The following is a 10,347-nucleotide window of genomic DNA, read 5'->3' as shown; positions in this document are numbered from 1 at the left end:
ACCCTGGACAAGTTACTTAACCCCCATTGCCCTTACCATTCTTCTGCTTTAGAACCAATACACAGTATTGATTCTAAGATGGGAGATAAGAGTTTTTTTTAAATGAAAAAAATTTTTAATGGAGAAGTAAGTGGTCCAAACTCTGAGTTTCTGAGAGGTCACTTTATTCAGTTCTCCTTTTCTGGTAAAAACAAAACAAAACAAAATACAACTTTAAAAACTCAAACACATTCAGTACAAGCCATTCTCCCCTATTGTTCCTTCTACTTTTAAAGAACTAGATTATCATTAAATTCAAGCCATATATTTATCAGCTGCTTTTATTTTCTCAGAGGGTCTCCTAACAATACTATAGTCAGAAATTTTGTGATGTTTCCTTTTCTTTTTTTTCTGGCCTGGCATTCTCTAGTGTATTCCCTCCTGCATTCTGCATGTGATTTCATCTGATTTTTATAAAAACTTTCTAGAGAAGAAACTATTATTCCCCCATCCACCCATTTTACAGCTGAGGAAGTTGAGGTTCAGAAGTTGTATGATTCACTTAGGATCATGCAATAAATACTCCATGTGGTCATATTAAATTCTCTTTTTAGCACTCCCCTCTATTATCCCCATCAGAATAGTGTCTTCATTATCAGAATTTTGATCTTTAAAGTTTCCCATCCTACATTTTTTTTTGCTCTTAACTATACATTAAAAAAAAACCCACAAGTAATAATATCACACAGGTAATTATAATCTGAGGCAAGTTTCCTGACTCCAGACCTAGTTTTGTAGCCATTCTCTCAAGCTGGATATACCATGATTGAACTATATGCTTTCTTATAATAGTCAAAAAATATTTATTAAGCACCTGCTATATGCCAGACAATATACTAGCAAGAGAAACCCCATTATCTTCTGTTTCTTTATTAATCCTGACATAAATATTCTCCATTGTGCTTCTCTCTGGGGCTTGGGGATTTTCTCCCATGATTTATTATTATTTAATAATGCACAATGTTGTGCTTTTACCTAATCTTTTAATTTTAGATAAGTTATACAATTTGATGGGTATCAAGGTGGCACAAAATGCTGAGCTTAGAGTAGGAAGACTCATGTTCCTGAGTTCAAATCTAGCCCCAGGCACTGTATGACCTTGAGGGAGTCACTTAATTTTGTTTATCTACTTCCCTCAGCTGTGAAATGAGCTGGAGAAGGAAATGACAAATGACTCCAGTATCTTTGTCAAGAAAATACCAAATGCGGTCACAAAGAGTGGGGCACGACCAAAAAATAACCGAACAACAACAAAATCAGCTGCGGTGGATCCTTTATGAAGGATTTATGGAAGGAATTGAACAAAAATCATAAGAGATAAGAAAGTCTGATTCGATTGCAATATACTTGCAAATGTTTAATGGCAGGGATTTTTGGAGATGTTACAAACAAGAAAAAAGAAAAAAAACATATATATTCCCATTCTCGGGGATATATTATTCGACCTTCCGAACAAAATAAAAAGTAGTTCATGAATTAGTTTGCTGCTCTTCATTATCTTCCCCTCAAAACAGATCACGATTCATAAGGGCAAGGACATATTTTCCCTGCCTCTGACCACATAACGCCATTATTGAAAACATCCCACTTCGCTCCTAGCCTTTGATTCTGAAGCCCACTGCTAAATAAAAAAATCACAATAACAAGAAATTGTTATCAAACAGCTCATAAGCACGTGAAGTGCTAGGTTTGTGTTGTGGCCCGTCTGTGTGGAATTTGGGACACCTCTCAGAAGAGCACAGATGGAGTTACACATTGTAACTGGAAAGGAGAAACAACAACAGTTAGATGCCTTTGTCTTTTCCAGGAATAACTATTGGGTTGGAAAGACATTTCTATTCAAATGCAGGCACCACAACTCTGTGTCAACCACCAACACTTAAGAAGGAGCTTGTTCTCTCTTCATATTCCTATTGTCTCTCAATTAAGAAACTTGGACAAAGTTTTTGTTGCTTAGTCGTCTTTCGGTCGTGTCCAACTCTCGGTGACCCCATGTGGGGTTTTCTTGGCAGAGATACTGGAGTGGTTTGCCATTTCCTTCTCCAGCTCATTTGACTGTTGAGGAAACTGAGGCAAACAAGGTTAAGTGAAAAGTATAAGGAGATAAAGCTAACCCTCCAATTTTTTTTAAACCCTTACCTTTGGTCTTAGTATCAGTTCTAAGGCAGAAGAGCAGCAAGGACTAGGCAATGGATGTTCAGTGATTTGCCCAGGGTCACATAGCTAGGAAGGGTCTTGGGCCAGATTTGAACCCAGATCTTCCTATTTCCAGCCTTGATGCTCTGTCCACTGGGCTACCTAGCTGCCCCAAATCCTCCAATTTTCATTTCGGTGGTTTCATAAACTTGGACAGTGTTAAAACCAGGCTGGATTTTAGAGATCATCTAGTCCAACTTTTTCATTTACAGATGAGAAAACCTAGGTCCCACGACCCACCCAATGTTGTACAACCAGTTACTGTCATTACTGGAAACTGGTTTAGATTCCCAAATCTTTTGCAGCTAGAGGCAGCTAGGTAGTACAGCAGATAAAATGATGGTCCTGGAATAAAAAAAGATCTGAGTTCAAATCTCATCTTAGACATTTCATAGCTGTGTAACTCTATATAAGCCAGGAAACTTCAGTTTCTTCAACTGTAAAATGGGGATAGTGATAACAGTACTGTAACCAAGTCCTAGGGTTCTTGTAAGGAATGAATGATGCCATATTTGTAAAGTGCTTGGCATATATGGTGGGTTCTTGATAATGCTTGTTTCTTTTCATTGCATCCTACTGTTTTCAAGACTTTGACGAGAATAAACTCAATGCTCATATAATTTATAGTAAGATAATCTTAAATATTTATATTTTGCCTGCAAAAATAAAGATAATGCCTTCATTTCTCCTCCTAGAAGCATGGCATGGTAGATAGAGAATTGGACTTGGAGTGGGAAAGACTAGAATTTAGATCCTGGACCTGACATTTATTAGCTTTGTGACCTTGGGCAAGTCACAAAATAATTCTGGGCTTTAGTTCTTTAAGTTGTAAAACAGGGATAGTAAGATCTTTCTTACATGCCTAATAAGGATTGTTGTGAATCTTATGAGATAGAATAGAAATAAATAATAGAAAGTATTTTACAATTTTTAAAATGGTTATGAAATTCCTGAATGAAGGACCTAAAATAAACTGGATCCAAAGCATTTTTCGCCATACTATGTAAATACCTAACAAATCAGTTTCTTTGTTGCAGAAGACAAAGCTACAAGGTCTCTTATTTTTTCCTTGGGTACTGGTGGAATTAGAGAAGATGTTGACCACACTTAACTTGAATGTGTTTCCTGCCAAATCCCTGGCATCCTTCTGTTTTTCTAGAGAAGAAGAAAACTTGAGATGAGTTGTCATTAATGCATAGACACTTAAACTTGGGGAAAGGACGAACTGATCATTTTTCCCCCCAAATAATGTGGCCCTTTAAACTTCTCCTTTGGAGGTATAAGGGAGGGAGTTTCAAAATCCGGAAAGTGGGATATTGAATTTCTTCAGAGAGAATGGCCTTTTTCGGTGGGGGGGAGTAGAGTTGCAAAAAGTGAAGCAATGTAATTCCTCTTTACTTATTTTCTAATTAGTCTAATTGAAATCAGATTGTCTCGGAGGAAGCACTAGAGACATTTATCTTGATGGGATGACAGTTCTGAACTTTGTCTATCCTATTAGTGCTAAGAAGGCCAATCCTAGGCTACTAATTCTGCAACAGCCTTGCCTCCTCCTGGGCCCCAAGACCAGGGAACTCTGGAAATCTGCTGCCCCCTTATTTGGGGAAGGAGCTTTACCTGTCTGCCAAGCTAGCAATTTTTATCCTCTAGGGCTGGCGTAGGTCTAAACTGTGAAGCAGTTGATTTGTGTCCAGAAGACTGGACCTAATGGTCACATTTCTAAGTTCTATGGCTGCATTATATCTCACCAGTATCTAGTTAAAGCCAACTTTGGCACTGTAGATATTATCTCTTTTCCTATTGCTCACTTAGGGCCACTTAGCTTCTCTGAGCCTCAGTTTATTCATCTGTACAATGGGAATAATAGTACAGGAAGGAATGGATGATTAATTCGACTTTTTAAATGACATGGCCTTGACAACCCTCCTGGAGATTTTATAGTTTACTTTTTTTAAAAAATGGTTTTGAATGATACACACGTTTTAGAAAGTTTTCTGACATATGCGGAATTAATCATTTGAACCTGGAACATTAACGTACTGGTACTTGGGTATGTTGTACATGATATCAGTGCCAGGAACAATAATGTTTATAACTTTAGATAAAAAGACAGCTATTACATGGATTATATATACATTCTACAACTCTGTACTTACACATACACATCGATAAATATGGTTTGGATTAGATATAATTGGTTTAAATATTTTATTATAAGTGGAACAAATTAATATGCTAAATCTCATCTCTTAAAAGTGGGAGAATTTTTTAATGAGCTTCTAAAGAAAGTTTGAAGAATACCTTTATTTATAGTTTGAGCAAAGGGGAAATACTTTAGGTAATCAACTTCTAAAACCCCAGATCACAGAGGAGTGATAGAAACAATGAGGTACAATGGGAGCACTGTTGGATTTAGAGTCAAAAGACCTGGGCTCCAATTCTGACTGAACTTTATTAGCTGAATGACTTTTGACAAATTACTTAATGCTCTGAACTTCAGTTTCCACAGCCCTCAAGTAAAGATAATAATAGCTGCACCAGTTATCTCAGAAGGATAATCTGAAGAAAGTACTTTTTCCCCCCATTTTTTATTGTCATGCAAAACACAATTCCATATTGGTCATTGTTGTAAGTGTAAAATCATACATAACCAAAACCCCAAAATACATTGATGTGAAAGATGATTCCAACAGTTCTTTCTCTGGAGGTGGAGAGCATTCCCCATCATAAATCCTTCAGGATTATCCCAGATCAGTGTGTTGCTGAGAGCAGCCAAGTTTTCACAGATAACCATCGGCCAATATTGCTGTTATTGTGTCCATGTTCTCCCAGTTCTGTTTATTTTGCTCTGCATCAGTTCCCACAGATCTTTCCAGCTTTTTCTGAATTCATCTTGCTTATAGTTTCTTTTTTTTAAGAAAACCCTTACCTTCTGTCTTAGGGTAAGTACCGTGTATTGCCTCCAAGGTAGAAGAATGGTAAGGGCTAGGTAGGCAATGGGGGTCAAGTGACTTGCCCAGGGTCACACAGCTGGGAAGGGTCTGAGGCCAGATTTGAACCTAGGACCTCCCGTCTCTAGGCCTGACTCTCAATCCACTGAGCTACCCAGCTACCCCAGCTGCCCCTGACTAATGTACTCTTGATGCAGATGCAGTTGTAAATTAGTCCAACCATTCCGAAGAATAATTTGGAACTATGCCCAAAGGGCTATAGTACTGTGCATACCCTTTGATCCAACAATACCAGTTGTAGATCTGTATGCCAAAGAGATCAAAATAAAGGGAAAATAATCTGTTTTTTAAAAATATTCATAGTAGTTCTTTTCGTAGTGACAAATAATTGAAAGTTGAGTGGACACTCATCAACTGGGAAATGGTTGAACAAGTTGTGGTATATGATTGTGATGGAATAATACTGTGCTATAAGAAATGATGAACAAGATGGTTTTAGAAAAACCTAAGGAGACTTAAATAAACCTATGTCAAAGTAAAATGAGCAGAACCAGAAGAACACTGTATACGGTAATGATAACATGGTGAGGATGACCAAGTATGGAAAACTTAGCTACTCCAAACAAGACAATGAAACAAGACAATTCCCAAGGATCCAGGATGAAAAATTCTATCTACCTCTAGAAAGGAAGAACTGATGAACTCTGAGAGCAGACTGGACTATACTTTTTAAAACTTTATTTTTCTTTCTTTTTTATAATCATGTTTTATTTTTCCCAAGTACATATAAAAACAATTTTAACATTCCTTTATTTTAAATTTTGAGTTCCAAATTCTCTCTTTCCTTCACACCCTCCCTCCCATCTATTCTATTCTATTCCTCCACCCTCCCAGAGAGAGTAATCAATCTAATATAGATTTTTACATGTGCAATCATGTAAAACATTTTTCCTTATTAATCACTTTCTGGAAGAGACTTCAAATTTAAAAAAAAGTGAAATATAATATATTTTGGCTTGCATTTAGACTCCATCAGTTCTTTCTCTGAAGGCAAATGGCATTTTTTATCATACTGTCCTTAAGCAATAATGGTTCCTAATGGGCAATTTAAAAAAAAATCATCACTACCAATTCAAATACAGGTAACTTTGGACAGTGGAGATTCCATTGGAGGAAATAACTCAGGGTAAGGGGAAATAAACATTCTGGTCAGGTTCAATTGCAAGGCAGCTCCAAGGGACTAAACACATTCTTTTGTCATGCTGAATATTGGGACAGCTGTACTGAATATTTATTAGACTCAAAATGGCTGGAGTGTTGGATAGGGCTTGGAAATTTCTCTGTTGGACAGGCATTTCTGTGAACTCTGTATTGTTGGGCTGGGATTTGAGCTACATGGTACTGAAAGCTATTTCCATGAAATCTTAAGAAAACATTAGTTTAGATTCAGAGTCACACCAATCTTACTCAAAACTCCAAACAGGCATTCAGAAGAGGAAAAAAAAGGGTGGAACTTCTTTTAGGAGACCAAGGATGAAGACAGCTAGGAGAGCAGCACAGGGAATGCATGTGCAGAAGCAACATGGTGCCCTCAAAGAATAGTAGATTTGGCGTAATTGCACTGGGGTTTCAACTACAATTCTGCCACTTATGCACTGAGTGACATTGGGCAAGTAAGTCTCTGATTCTTAATTTTCTCTGTAAAATGAGGCCTGAGAGGTGCTTGTACTCGATGGCTTCTGATGTGCCGATCAGCCTGAAATCTAGGATTCTGTGATCTTTCAGTTGAAAATGTATACCAACTCTATAATGGTTCTTCTTGTCTTGAAAGTCAAGAAGCAATCTATTTTTCAATATTCCTAGAGACAAGATTCATTAGAACAAACGTGACCTGTTATAGTAGTGCCCTCTCCTCTGAAAGTAACTCAGAATTTCCTAATTTTATTTGTCTGTTCCTAGATGAAGGCGTATCAAGAAATGTTCTGATACAGTCAGGTGATAGGTAAGTTTTCTTTTTCCTTCATCAAATGCTACCTCTCATTCCTTTGACCACTGGCTCTTGTCTCAGTGAATTTTGAACTTTTTTTTTTTTTTGGTGATGAGGGTGGCATCAGTATATTTCAAAGGATTTATGAAATTCTTTTTTTTAATTTTGAATATTTTCTCATAGTTACATATTTCATGTTCTTTCCCTCTCTCCAAACCTCCGTAGCCCCTCTTAGCTGACGCACAATTCCACTAGGTTTTACATGTATCATTGATTAAGACCTAATTCCATATTATTGATAGTTGGACTAGAATTATCGTTTAGCATCTACATCCCCAATAATATCCCCATCAGCCCATGTGTTCAAGCAGTTGTTTTTCTTCTGTGTTTCTCCTCCCACAATTCTTCCTCTGAATGTGGCTAGTTTTTTCTCATAAGTCCCTCAGCCTTGCTCTGGATCCTTGCATTGCTGCTAGTAGAGAAGCCTGTTATGTTCAATTGTACCACAGTGTATCAGCCTCTGTGTACAATGTTTTCCTGGATCTGCTCCTTTCACTCTGCATCAATTCCTGGAGGTCTTTCCAGTTCACATGGAATTCCTCCAGTTCATTATTCCTTTGAGCACAATAGTATTCCATCACCAACAGATACCACAATTTGTTCAGACATTCCCCAATCAAAGGACATCCTCTCATTTTCCATTTTTTTGCCACCACAAAGAGTGCAGCTATCAATATTTTTGTACAAGTCTTTTTCCTTATTATCTCTTTGGGGTATAAACCAAGCAGTGCTATGGCTGGATCAAAAGGCAGATAGTCTTTTAAAGAACTTTGAACATAGTTCCAAATTGTCATCCAGAATGGTTGGATCAGTTCACAACTCTACCAGCAGATTTATGAAATTCTTAAATAAAACATATTCCCAAAGGACAAATACGAATCATCTCTTGGTCATCCAAGCTGATGAGTTACAGAGAAAGCATGGTTGACACTTCATTGAAAGGGAGTCTCCAGTGGAGAGCTCCAGGGATCAGTCCAATGAACATGGGCTCCTTGACATTTTTCTCAATGTTTTGGATCAAGTGGGAAATGACATCTTCATCAAATTTGCAGATGACCCAAATCTGGGAAGGAGAGTTAACAAATATACTGGATGATAGTGTCAAGATCCTGAAAGAAATCGACAGGCTAGAAAATTGGTCTACGGTTACTACATGAATTTTAGGGTGGATAAATATAAGATCTTACTATTGGATTCAAGAAATCTACAAGATAGAAGAACCAGTTCATCTGCAAACTAACTAGGAGTTTTAATGGACTGAAAACTCAATATTAGTAGTATCATATGGCAGCAAAAAAAAGCAAATATGCTTTCATGCTACATTAAGAGGGGTATCATTTATAAGAACTTACAAAAATAGTCCTTCTGGATTTTTCTTTTCTAAGACCACATTTAGATCATTGTGTTTGATTCCAGACACACATTTTAGGAAGAGCATTGATAAAGTGGTAGACATCCAAAAGAGGTAAGCAGAATGAAGAGTTCACATGAGAATCAGCTGAAGGGTCTCAGGATGGTTAGCCTAGGGGAGAGAAAACAGTGTAGAGGGAGAAGAGACTGTGTACAATGTTCTTCCATTTCTGCTTATTTTGCTCTGCATCAGTTCTCGCAAATCTTTCCAACTTTCTCTAAAATAATCTTGCTTATCATTTCTTATAGCACATTAGTATTCCATTGCTAACATTTACCACAATTTGTTCAGCTATTCCCCAATTGATGGACATCCCCTCAATTTCCAGTTCTTTGCCACCACAAAAAGAGCAGCTATAAATATTTTCGTGCAAATAGGTCCTTTCTCCCTTTTTTATTATCTCTTTGGGATACAAATACAGTAGAGTATGCACAATTTTATAGCCCTTTGGGTATAGTTCCAAATTGCCCTCCAGAATGGTTGGATCAGTTCACAACTCCACCAACAATGCATTAATGTCCCAATTTTGCCACATCCTCTCTACATTTACCACTTTCCTTTACTGCCATATTGGCCAATCTGATAAGTATGAGGTGGTACCTCAGAGTTGTTTTAATTTGCATTTCTATAATCAAGAAGAATTCTGAACATTTTCTCATATATTGTTGATGGCTTTGATTTCTTCAAATGAAAATTGCTTGTTCATATCCTTTGGCCATTTGTCAATTGGGGAATGGTTTGTATTCTCATAAATTTCACTTAGTTCTTTATAAATTTGAGAAATTAGACCTTTTTTTCTTGAAACCCTTACTTTCTGTTTTAGAATTAATGCTAAGGGCTAGGCAATGGGGGTTAAGTGACTTGCCCAGGGTCACACAGCTAGGAAATATCTGAGGCCAGATTTGAAACCAAGACCTTCCATCTCTGGGCCTGACTCTCAATCCACTGAGCCACCCAGCTGCCCCCAGAAATTAGACCTTTATCAGAGATGTTTGTTATAAAAAATTATCCCCAGTTTGTTGTTTCCTTTCTAATCTTGGTTAGATTAGTTTTGTTTGTACAAAAGATTTCAAATTTAATATGGTTGAAATTATTCATTTTACATCTTATAATAATCTCTATCTCTTGTGTGGTCATAATGTTCTTCCCTTCTCCAGAGATCTGCCCAGTAAACTATTCTATGTTTCCCTGATTTACTTATGATGTAACTCTTTATATCTAAATCATGTATCCATTTTGACCTTATCTTGGTATGGAGTGTGAGAAAATGGTCTACACCTAGCTTTGGCCATGCTGTTTTCCAGTTTTTCCCAGCAGTTTTTGTTAAATAGTGAGTTTTTAACTCCCCAAACTGGGATCTTTGGCTTTATCAAACAACAGGTTGCTAAGGTCATTTATGGAGGTATTTTAATAAAAAGATTCTTAAGAAGGTATGGTTGGACTAATTAGCCACTAAATTCCCTTATAATCCTGAAATTCTGCAATTCTGGTATTTAAAATCCACAGATAATCTGAAACCTCATTCTTCAGCTCCTACTTCCTTCCTTCCTTCCTTCCTTCCTTCCTTCCTTTTTTCTCTTTCTTTCTTTCTTTCTTTCTTTCTTTCTTTCTTTCTTTCTTTCTTTCTTTCTTTCTCTCTCTCTTCCTTCCTTCCTTCCTTCCTTCCTTCCTTCCTTCCTTCCTTCCTTCCTTCCTTCCTTCTT

This window comes from Gracilinanus agilis, chromosome 1 (assembly GCF_016433145.1).
Source record: "Gracilinanus agilis isolate LMUSP501 chromosome 1, AgileGrace, whole genome shotgun sequence".
Taxonomy (NCBI): Eukaryota; Metazoa; Chordata; class Mammalia; order Didelphimorphia; family Didelphidae; genus Gracilinanus; species Gracilinanus agilis.
This window is presented reverse-complemented; position numbering follows the sequence as displayed.